This window comes from Eucyclogobius newberryi, unplaced genomic scaffold (assembly GCF_026437365.1).
Source record: "Eucyclogobius newberryi isolate DKJ021-1_F unplaced genomic scaffold, fEucNew1.0.hap1 SCAF_46, whole genome shotgun sequence".
NCBI classification, from domain to species: Eukaryota; Metazoa; Chordata; class Actinopteri; order Gobiiformes; family Gobiidae; genus Eucyclogobius; species Eucyclogobius newberryi.
This window is the reverse complement of record NW_027316123.1, coordinates 577,542-590,163: the sequence shown is the minus strand read 5'-3', so window position 1 is coordinate 590,163 and position 12,622 is coordinate 577,542.

Here is a 12,622-nt window from a genome sequence, read left to right as displayed (position 1 = left end):
TTGGGAGGCAAGAGCGCTAACTGCTTTGCCACCGTGCACCCCATTTATATAATATTATACATGATTATATATATATTTATAAAACTTTATTTGCGGCATTAATTTTGCTCCAACACAATTTGAACTGATCTAAAAAATGACTATATTCGTGGATGAACGTCATTGTTATTTGTCATTCAAAACTGATGAAGTTTACACCGTGTTTTGTTTTTGATCAGCTCTTTTTTCCCGTCGATCTGTTTTGTCTTTTTGTGGCGGTGAAAACACAACTGCACTTATAAACCCATGTGTCTGATGCATTTTTCTACCACGCTCAAACAATACACTAAATACAATACATTAAAATGACAAGATTCAGTTTTACAGTTTGATCGAGCGCGTTTTTCTTCTGTAAAATGATTGAAAAGTTCACCAACTAGTCATTTTTCTACACTTCAGTACAAATGAGGCGGCAGTACTTCTGAATGTACTTTTACTGCACTTTTTCAGCACTCTTTCTACTGGACTTTCTACTGGACTAAATGGACTTTTAAAAGCTTTTAACGAGGCCATCATTGTTTTCCCTTTTCATTTACACGCCTGGAGTTATATTTTGTGATTTATGCATGTTTGAGCTGCTTTATTCTGCTTTTATTCTGCTTATTTTTGTTTAAAAAAAAAAAAAATCCCTCGTAATCTTTGCTTTCCTTAGTCGGGCTGATGACGTTCTGTTTCCTAAATATATAAGAATTATATGGTTAATGTCATGACCCAGCCACACGGAACTAAAGTATTTATTTATTTGTCATGATTAACCTTTATTTTTTTACCAGTTTAAATTAAAGGGCTTATTTAAAGAGTGTTTTATCCTCCCAAAAAACAGCGTGTGCTGTTCTCGTGCTAGTTGTCGTTAGCTTTATTGTCGCTCTGGTCTCTAAAAGTTGTGAAACGATGACATAAACTAATCACGGGGAATAATTAAGAACGTGTGAGAAAATGAGGGATGTTTTTTAAGATGGAAAAAGAGAGAGAGACAGAGAAAGATATATAGAGAGAGTGAAAACGAGAGAGGGAGAGACAGAGAGAGGATCAGGCTCTAGTTCCTGGTGTTGAGTTCTGCTGCTCTGTCAGGCTCTCATTCCTGTCCTCACCTGACTCTTACACCTGACACACGCCCACACTTTATTTCCAGCTCGTTGTTTCCCTGAAGAGATGAAATATACGGACACATCACTGTGACGTGTCAAAGTGTCATTGTGATTAGATTTGAAATATAAAGTGTGAAAGCAGGAGGTTCTAAAGAGCTCCATGTTCATATTGGAGGACGACAGGTGAGGGATGTTTGACCTAGTTTATGGTTCATATCTCTTATTATTGGGCCGTCCACACGGAACACAAACTGGCACGTGTTCTCTGTCCGACCAAAGTCCTTCTGGAAAAAGTCGTGTCATTCTTCAAACGCCTGGAAAAAGGTTCAACGTTTGTGGAGGTTCAGTTCTGGAAGTGGTAAAGGTCCAGTAGATTTGTCACCAACGCATCTTATTTTGAAAGTCCATTTGTGACATGTCCAGGAGCTCTAGCGTTTGAGATTGGACCGATACAAGCTCAAACGTAGAAGAAAAGTCATCATTTGACAAAGAAAACGTCAGCCACAGATGAACTTGAGCTAAAAGCGTGTCGAGTCTGAACTGAGACTAAACCAGGACTAAGCAGTAAATAATGGGCTCTTTGTGGCACCAAACTTTGGGAAATAAAAGTCAAATTATCTTAGGGACAATAGTCAAATACACGTTTCCTTTTGCAGTAACAGCATGGATGAAGGTCATAAGAGTTGATAAGTTTATAAAAGCTGCTGTTCTGCTGAACTACACAGACCTCTAGACTTTAAAGTCTTGTGTCCTGAGCAGAGAGAGTGGGAGTGTCTGGTTGTTACGGGCGGCGGAGCTTCAAGAAGCCCCAGATTCTGTGATAAATATACAAAAGCTAATGTTATCATATTTCAAACATCACTAATAAACGACTTGTGTATTTTGTTCTAGATGTTTAACCCTGGGGCACTTCTCACTGTTGTTTTCTTTTGGTACAAAGTATTTGCTTCTGTCACTCAATGAAGACAAGTCAAGTGCGCCCTCTAGTGTTACGTTTGCTTCATCCTCTTTTCCTTTCTTATGTTAGAAAAAGTCCGGCTCGTGTTCATTGGTCATTAATGACTTGCTTTTGTGGCTGTAGCAGGAAGATGAATGACACGTGTCAGAGAAAAGATTCATACAGCACAGAAGTTACTTTTGATTAAAAGAAAAAATACCTTTGACGATGATTATTCTTATTATTTTTCACGCCTTTGATCTGTTTTATTTTCTGTTTTATGTTATAATATGTCGTCTTAGACATTTTTATTGTGCAAGGATATTATCAATTATACACTTAGGATAGACTACGAAACGTGAAAAAAAGCATGTTAGGGCACCTTTAAGGCAAACTAAATACATCTTTAATGATAACAAAAAAGTATCAGCAGCTGGACAAAATACTTCAACAAATTTACTCTTATTTTTTGATAATTGACTGAAGATAGAAACATTTTAAATTCATTTTTAAAGCACACAATATTTGTTTTGTGACTATGATATTTACCCATAATGTTGAAATGTTTATTTCATTAAAGGTCTCATTTGGTATTATTTCAGTAGCTATGAGAATATCTTGTCATAAATTCTTTACCACTGACAAGAATAAAACAGATGTTCTATAGTTTCTGCTGCTGACAAAAGTCACATGACTCAAATATCATATTTTGGTCAAACCAGTAATATAATTGAAAAGTGTCTTTTTGTTTGAAACAATGACCCTTTTATTCCACTAGGAGGCACAATGAGGGGTGAAATGACATGTAAATATCATTTTCCAGGGATAGATTTGCGGCGAAACAGAGCTCCTCCTCATTGGCACCAAATCCACTCTCAATAAAACTGGTCCCTTTTCACTCAGCATCGATACCTCGACCATCACCCCCTCCACCCTCACCCCCTCCACCCTGGTACGCAATCTCGGTGTCATCATGGACCCCACCCTCTCCTTCACTCCCCATGTCAGCCACATCGTCAAGACCTCATATGTCCACCTCCGCCGCATCCGCCAAAATCAGACACTGCCTCACCCTCCCCGCTGCTGAATCCCTCATCCATGCCTTCATCTCCTCCCGCCTCGACTACTGCAACTCCCTCCTCACTGGCATCTCCTCCCATTCCCTCCACAGACTCCAAATGGTCCAAAACTCCGCTGCCCGCCTCCTCACCCACACCCTCCTCACCCACACCCTCCTCCTCACCCACACCCTCCTCCTCACCCACACCCTCCTCCTCACCCACACCCGCCTCCTCACCCACACCCGCCTCCTCACCCACACCCTCCTCCTCACCCACACCCGCCTCCTCACCCACACCCTCCTCACCCACACCCGCCTCCTCACCCACACCCTCCTCACCCACACCCTCCTCCTCACCCGCCTCCTCACCCACACCCGCCTCCTCACCCACACCCTCCTCACCCACACCCGCCTCCTCACCCACACCCTCCTCCTCACCCACACCCTCCTCCTCACCTACACCCTCCTCCTCACCTACACCCTCCTCACCTACACCCTCCTCCTCACCCACACCCTCCTCCTCACCCACACCTTCCTCACCCACACCCTCCTCCTCACCCACACCCGGTCCCGTGATCACATCACTCCCGTTCTCCGCTCTCTCCACTCTCTCCCCATCAAGCAGCGCATAAACTTTAAAATACTCCTCCTCACCTTCAAAGCTCTTCACCACCTTGCCCCCCCCCTACCTGTCTGACCTCCTCATCCCCCACCGCCCCTCCCGAGCCCTCCGCTCCTCCTCCACTCTCACCCTGGCTGCACCAACATCCCGACTCAAAACTATTGGTGACAGAGCATTCTCCCGAACAGCCCCCGACTCTGGAACTCCCTCCCCCCCTGTCCCACTCTCCCTCACTCACAACATTTTAATCCCGCCTAGAAAAACACACCTCTTCACCCAAGCCTATGACCTCCCCCTCCCCTAGCCTCCCCTACCCCACTGTCTACACTTCTACCCCCCGTTACATCCCCATCACTTTCTTTCTACCTCTCCTGTCTTGTTCATTTTATCTGTTCATTATTGTGTATTGTACGTGCTGTCCCCCCCGTCTGTAAATACCCCCCCCCCCTTTTTTTTGTGTATATGTCAAGCGTCTTTGGGTCCCTGAAAAGCGCTATGTAAATAAAAGATGTATTATTATTATTATAAGTATGATTATGATATTTGTATTAAATAAGAAGTGAACAGTGCAGTGAGTGCAAAGTGCTTAAGCAGTGTTCATGAGTCCAACGGCAGAGGGAAAGAAACTGTTCCTATGACGGGAGGTTCTGGTCCGGATGGACTGTAGCCTCCTGCCTGAGGGGAGTGGCCTCCTGCCTGAGAGGAGTGGCTCAAATAGTCCGTGTCCAGGATGAGAAGGGTCGTGATCCGACCTGTTCGTCCCAGAGCCCTGGAGACGTACAGGTCCTGCAGAGATGGAAGTCTGAAACCGATCACCTTCTCATCAGAGCACACAATGCTCTGTAGTCTCTGTTTCTTCCTCGTTGTGGCTCCAGCGTACCACATGGTGATGGAGGAGGTGATGGAGGAGGTGAGGATGGACTCAATGATGGCCGTGTAGAACTGCACCATTATCTAAGATAAGATAAGATAAGATAAGATATTCCTTTATTGTCCCACATGGGGAAATTTCATTGGTGCAACGCAGGTAGATAGGAGAGGTAGATACAGAAGAACAGATCACTTATAGGAAGTCTGAAAAACACTTTCAGTAGAAGATCTCCTATAAATAAATAAAAAAATAAAAACTCCCATAGACAAATAAATAAATAAATAAATAAATACCATTGCATGTGATCACGACAGCAATTGCACATGAATATGTGTCACAACAGCACATAGATTGCACATGAATTTCACAGTAATTGCACATGAATTCCAACAGCAATTGCACATATGACAGAATTGCACATCAGTATTAGGTTAGGTCAGTATTGCGAGTGTTCAGTACTAACAATTTTTGTTATAAAGTCTGACAGCAGCAGGAAGGAAAGACCTACGGAACCTTTCCTTCACACATCGAGGGTGGATCAGTCTCTCACTGAAGCTGCTCTCCAGAGCGGAGAGAGTGTCCTGCAGGGGGTGACACTCATGGTCCAGCATAGATGTGAATCTAGCCAGGACCCTCCTGTCCCCCACCTCCTGCACCGAGTCCAGAGCACAGCCCAGGACGGAGCTGGACTTCTTGATGACTCTGTCCAGCCTCTTCCTCTCCCTCTCTGTGATGCTGCTGCTCCAGCAGGCCACACCTTACAGGAGGGCTGGTGCCACCACAGAGTCGTAGAAGGTCTTCAGGAGTGGCCCTGTCACTCCAAAAGACCTGAGTCTCCTCAGGAGGTAGAGCCGACTCTGGCTCTTCCTGTACAGTGCGTCTGTGTTATGAGTCCAGTCCAGTTTGTGGTTCAGATGAACACCCAGGTACTTGTATGAGTCCACTCTCTCAATGTCCCGTCCCTGGATGTTCACTGGTGAGGGGGCAGTGGGGTGGCGTCTGCGGAAATCCACCACCATCTCCTTGGTCTTCCCCGCGCTGATGAGGAGGTGATTCCGCTGACACCAGTCCACAAAGTCCTGCGCCAGTCCTCTGTACTCCGCGTCATCGTCGTCCGTGATGAGTCCGATGATGGCAGAGTCGTCAGAGAATTTCTGCTGGACACAGCTGTCCGTGTCATGTCTGAAGTCTGCAGTGTAAAGGGTGAAGAGAAAGGGCGCGAGGACAGTGCCCTGGGGCGCCCCCACACTGCAGGTCCGAGTGTCAGACACACAGTTCCGGGCTCTCACAAACTGGGGTCGGTCTGTGAGGTAGTCCAGGATCCACTCTGCCAGGTCATACTCCACACCAGCCGTCTCCAGCTTGTCCCTCAGGAGCAGCGGCTGGATGGTGTTGAAGGCGCTGGAAAGATCGAAGAACAGAATCCTCACAGAGCTGCCAGGCTTTTCCAGGTGAGAGAGAGAGCGGTGCAGCAGGGAGATGACGGCGTCCTCCACTCCGATGCCAGACCGATATGCAAACTGCAGCGGGTCCATGGCTGAGCTCACGGTGGAGCGGAGGTGGTCCAGGACTAGCCGCTCCAGTGTCTTCATCAGGTGGGACGTGAGAGCCACTGGCCTGAAGCTGTTGAGGTTTTTGGGGCGCGGTGTCTTAGGCACAGGTACCAGACAGGAGGTCTTCCAGACCTGTGGTACCACCCTCAGCTTCAGGCTCCTCAGCTCCTCCTTGTTCCCTGACCTGAAGGCTCTCTTCTTCTCCTTCAGCAGAGCCTTCAGTTCACGGTTAATCCATGGCTTGTTGTTTGGAAAACACCGCACCGTCCGGGAGGGAACAATGTTCTCAAAACAGAAGTTGATGTAGTCCGTGATGCACTCTGTGATGGTGTTGATGTCCTCCCCATGTGGGTCGTAAAGCTCAGTCCAGACAGTGGTGCTGAAGCAGTCCCTCAGAGCCTCCTCGCTCTCAGCAGACCACATCCTCACCTCACGGGACACCACAGGCTGCCTGCGCACGATGGGTTCATACACAGGCCTCAGATGTACAAGGTTGTGGTCCAAGCTGCCCAGGGGAGGGAGGGGGGAAGAAGAATAAGCCTCTTTGGTGTTGGCAAAAAACAAGTCCAATGTTCTATTGTCTCTGGTGGGGCAGGTAACATACTGGGTGTATGTTGGTAGAACAGAAGAGGGAGAAGCGTGGTTAAAGTCACCAGAGATGAGGAAGAGAGCCTGTGGGTGCTGTGTTTGCAGCCTACAAGTGCAGGAGAGCAGTGCTTCACAAGCATTTTCAGCATTGGCAGACGGGGCCACATAGACTGCGATCAAAATCACATGTGAGAACTCCCGGGGCAGATAATATGGCCTCATGCTAATAGCCAATAGTTCAATATCCTTGCTACATAGCTGCTCCCTCACTGTGCAGTGTTCGGGTTTGGACCAGCTCGTGTTCACATACACCGCCAGACCTCCTCCTCTTTTCTTCCCGGATTCTTTCGTTCTGTCCGCCCGCAGCAGATGAAAATTGTCCAAACCTACAATAGAGTCTGGCATTTCTGCTGTTAACCAGGTCTCTGTGAAAATCAAGACGCTGCTGTCCCTATAAATCCTCTGGGACCGCATGAGGCTCGCTATTTCCGTCATTTTATTTTGAAGGGACCTCACGTTACCCATGACTACGGCGGGAACCGACTTCCTGTTTTCTCCTCTCTTCTCTCGGAGTTTAAGTCCAGCCCGTCTGCCTCGTTGCGTTTTCCTTAGGATGTCCGCCGGGATAACGTGACGATCTCCGGGTAAGACGACTGTTCTCCGCAGTTTCATGAGTTCCTCCTTTGTGTAAACGCGGTACGGCGCCGGCCGGGGGGCGGGGCCGGAGTCGGGGGACTCAGAGCCAAGACACATCGCAACGACGAAAACACTCAATCCAGCCGAATAAAGTCAAAACAATCTGCACTGGCAGCTTGACTTTTCTCAGCTGCTGCAGGAAGTTCATCCTCTACTGGGCCTTCTGGATGAGGAGCTGATGGTGGCTCCCACTTGAGGTCCTGGTGATGGTGGTGCCGAGAAAGCGGAAGGAGTCCACAGTGGAGATGGGGGAGTCTGTGATGGTGAGGGGGGGCTGGGGGGCTGTGACTACCCTGTCCACGATCATCTCCGCTGTCTTCTGGGCGTTGAACTCCATGTTGTTACTGCTGCACCAGGACACCAGCCCGTCCACCTCCCTCCTGTGGACAAACTCATCCCCGTCCGAGATGAGCCCGATGAGGACGGTGTAGGTTAATTTGGTCGCTCGCGCCTCTCAAGAGGAAATCAGGGTGTGGGAAAAACCTGACTTACAAGACAGAGGTCGAGGAAAAAACACCAACAATATTTATACAATATATACACCGGTATATAAAAATGCAACCAGTTACAAGAAACAATTATTGATAATCATCAATCTCACAATCATCATAATTATTACAATTAATGCTTAAAGTAAAGCTAGTTAAATTAAAGTTGATTCAAATTCATTCAGGTTGTGCAACAATGCATTAAATACATTAGTATTTTCAACATCAAGTCAAACAGTAAAAGTTTTAAAAGATAATAATAAAATAATAATAATAAAATAAAGTAAAGTAAAAATAGCTAGCATAAGACTAAATAATACTAATAGTAAGTAAGTAAATAAAACACTCTTATTTACATCAGTTGTATGCACATGAATATGACATATTATATTGATATTGCATATGGTTAATTCAGTATTGCACATGTTCAGGGCAGTGTTTGTTATAAAGTGTGACAGCAGAAGGAAAGACCTGCGAAACCTTTCCTTCCCACAGCGAGGATGGATCAGTCTCTCACTGAAGCTGCTCTCCAGAGCGGACAGAGTGTCCTGCAGGGGACAGAGTGTCCTGCAGGGGGCGACACTCATGGTCAAGCATAGATGTGAATTTAGCCAGGACCCAATATGACTTTATTGTTGATTTGAAAGTTCCAGAGTAAAGATGATGCTGTTTGCCTTCACCATTGTATAACCAGTGTTACTCATTCTGTGGCTCTGAGACACTTTTAATATTAGGATTCAAAGACAACACAAAACACACTGAAAATCTACAGAAAAACAAACAGAACACAAATAGTATCATTGGTGCAGTTTTAGATGAAATAAGAACATCACTTTTTAAATTCTGACAAAGAGTTAGATACAGTTACATTACACCAGGAAAATATTTGAACTGAAAGAAAGTTCAAATGAAGTTTGAAACAGTGTCTGATGTAAAATATGTAGAGAATATACGAGTTTAGTTTGAACAGTCATAGTTTGAAGTTTGAGTTTTAATGTCTATGTCTCTGTGTTAATCCTGCGACAAGTTGGCCACTGTCCAGGGTGGACCCCGCCTAAGGCCCGAAGTCACTGGGATAGGCTCCATTCACCCGCGACCCCGAAAGGGAACAAGCGGTAGAAAATGGATGGATGAAATGGATGGATAGTTTGAACAGTCATAGTTTGAACATTAATAGTTTGAACAGTCATAGTTTGTATTGTTGCACATGAGTTAAACAAAAGCTCGTCTGAACCACATTCAATATTGTGTCAAATGTTTTAATAAATCAGTTTTTCTCATGATTTGGTTCTCCACATGATAAATTTAAACGTGTTAGCAAAAATAAAAAAATATGTTAATGGTTGAGGTCATTAACATATTTTTGTAATATTCTAGAACGTTTTGGTTTTTTCCAGTTTTGTTCAAATTAGTATCTAGTTTTGATTATAATATGTGGCGCAGCAGCCCAAATACCGGTACATGTCGGCCTCGGTGAAACTGAGATAAACCCCAAAAAAGATTTTTTTCTTCATATGTGTGATTTTCATTTTTTTGCAGAATGTGCTAGTTGAAGTTATGAATAAGCCCCTGTGTGCTTCAGATAACACTATTGGTTGTCTTTAACGTATACATTAAGCTGTTAAAAATGTGGAGTTTTTGGGTCTTTTTCCTGCTCTCCTGGGGGGCATCACCTTTTTCTAGCCAACGTATTGTTTACATTTTCCACCAATCAGCTGTGATCCGCATGGCAGCTGCTGCTCCGTGTTTTCCTCTCATTACTCCAGACCGTCTGCAGAGCACAGTCTTCAGAGCTTACATTTCCTGGACTACATTGCAACGGAACTGTTTACTCAGGTACACTTTTCCTTTACTACTAAATTATTGCTTTAACGCTGTGTTTTAAGGCGGTCTCGTGATCACTTTAGAATCTTACTTGTCTGCTCCGGTGGAGCTAATGCTAAGCTAACATGTTGCTTCAGTGCTCTCTGTAATACGGGCTTAATGTGACTACTTGCTGTTATCACCATGTTATCGGGTTATTTTTCGGCGTGGGTTGGCCCGTGGGTTGTGTGGGTCGTGCTTTGTGTCTGTTTTATGGTGGACTAAACCGGCTGTTACCCCCACAGCCCGGAGCTAAACGCAGCTATTCGGAGCTAAGTTGTAAGCTAAACTTTGCTATGTTATCGGGTTATTTTTCGGCGTGGGAAGGCGTGCTTTTACGAGCCGTGTTATCTCAAGTCAGCTAGCTAGCATCGCTAGCCGAGGGAAGATGTCCCAATATCTCCGCGTTTTGCATCTTAAATACACCACAATGTGAACTGTTTTCTGTGAAGCTTGTTATTCCCATATTACTGTTAACCCTAATCCTTTTTTTCCCCTTTTCAGAATTGGCAACGACACCCTGACTGACATGACCTGTCTCTACGTGAAGTCTGCTAAGGAGCGTGGTAAGTGTAAAACATTATTTTGGTGATTTTCATGTATTAATGATTAGAGTATAATTAACCATAAGCAACATCTGTTTTTCAGGTGAGCCTGCAGTTTGTAAATCAAGCTTCAGATCACTGTGGAAACAGCTTCTCCCACACATCAGAAGCTGCAGGCCACGCACAGATCTCCACAACAGAATCTAATGTGCTGTCTTTCGGACCCTCACCGCCAGCAAGCAAAGACCTCAGGATGCATTACAGCTTTGACTTTGCACAGCAGGTACTAATAATAGTGATTATGCAGAATAGCAATTATAGAGACATATACGTCTTAATCAAATGTCATGTGTATTAATCTAATCTCCTTTCTCTCTCTCTCTGTCTACTACAGATACACTTTCCGTCCAACCCTTTGCAGCCGGGGCCAAGCTTCACTACACAATGGACATCCACTTTCTCATTGCTGGCCACACCAAATTCTCCCCTGATTGCGGCTTTGGACTTATCAAGCGAGCATACATGAAGACCAGGGTTGACACTTTGGAAGACATCGCGGAGGTTAGTTTGTATTATTTGACTACTGTAATGTGTTAACATTAGCCTGGCAAAACTTCAGTGCTGCTCTCGGCTTAAGATATGTTTCTTCTGTTCTCATTTTGTTTACATTGTCGCCCTTGTCATCAGGGAGTGGAAAACAGCTCTCCTGAGTCTCACCTCAATATCCCACAGCTTGTTGGAACGGCGGATGGTGTTTGTCAAGAACTTCGACTGGCAGAAGCATCTGAGTCCCTTCTTCAGACGGCTTCCAAAGATCAAGAGTTATCAGCACTTCAGGTATTTATATTGAAACTCTCACATTGTGTTCAAAAAAAAAAATAGTTAATGAGTGTTTTCTGTGAAATAGTTAGCCAATAAAAGAATTTAGGTCGAGAACTGCGATATTTATACTATTCTGTGGTAAGTCCAGCCCATTGGGAGGAGCCTTCCTGAAGAGGAAAGAGTTATTTGTTTCAACAGAAAATTACCCTCTTGGTATCTACCGAGCCTATTCAACCCTTTAATGGGCTATTAGTCTCCCCTTTGTCTTTGTGAGACCCTGGCTCACCCACCCTGAGTACCTGATTAACATCTAAAGGTCCTCTACCTCTCCAGGGTTTCAGGATCCCATTGTAGACTACAGGAAGATTGAACCTTAGCCCTCCGTTTCTGTTTAAAGAAGGTTTTTTCTTTTTTAACAAAAATAGCTTCCTTAACTCCTCTTTCAAACCATCTTTTCTCCCTGCTTAAAACCTTCACCTCACCGTCTTCAAACGAGTGATTAGAGGCTTCAAGATGGAGATGCACGGCGCTCAGTGGTCCTGAACTTGTATTTCTTCTGTGCTGATAGAGCCTCTTGTGTAGAGGCTGTTTAGTCTCACTTATGTAACGTTCTTTACAACTTTCTTCACTGCATTGGATAGAATAAACTACATTGCTCTGTTTTTAAGTCGGCAACTTGTCCTTAGGATGAACCAGTTTTTGTCTTAAAGTGTTTCCTGGTTTAAAATAAACAGGGACTTCGTGTTGTCTAAAAAATCTCTGCAGTTTTTCCAACAGGCCAGAAACATAAGGGATAGAAACACCCTTCCTTCTCTGTTCAGTTTCCCTTTTGACCTGCTTCTTGGTTCTCTTCACTCTGTTGAGAGCCCAAGCGGGGTAACCACAGGCTGAGAGGGCATTTCGGACATGTTTTTTCTCTTTCTCCTTGCCCTCTGAGCTGGTGGGCACACCTTGAGCTCTGTGTTGTAAGGTTCTGATCACACCCAGCTTGTGCTGTAGTGGGTGGTTGGAACCAAAGAGCAGATACTGGTCCGTGTGTGTAGGTTTCCTATATACTTCTATTTGGAGTTTCCCGTCCAACTCTTTCCTCTTCAGGAAGGCTCCTCCCAATGGGCTGGACTTACCACAGAATAGTATAAATATCGGAGTTCTCGACCTAAATTCTTTTATTGACAATGACTCTTGGATGAGAGTCGAAACGTCTTTTTTTTCTAACTGAGTCCAGATGACTACAACTGAAGCTTTTTCTACAATGGACTGAGAACTTGTCGTATTGGCTTAAGATTTCAAATGAAGTGTTACTTCCAATGATGAATTGTGATGTGATGGCCAATCAACTACTACGTAGATGCTGTACTGTCAAAGCATTGAGTACATTCAGAGTGAACTGTTGGCATGTTGTCCCCATATCATATGTCTTATACTGTAATTGTGACCACTCACTGAGAAA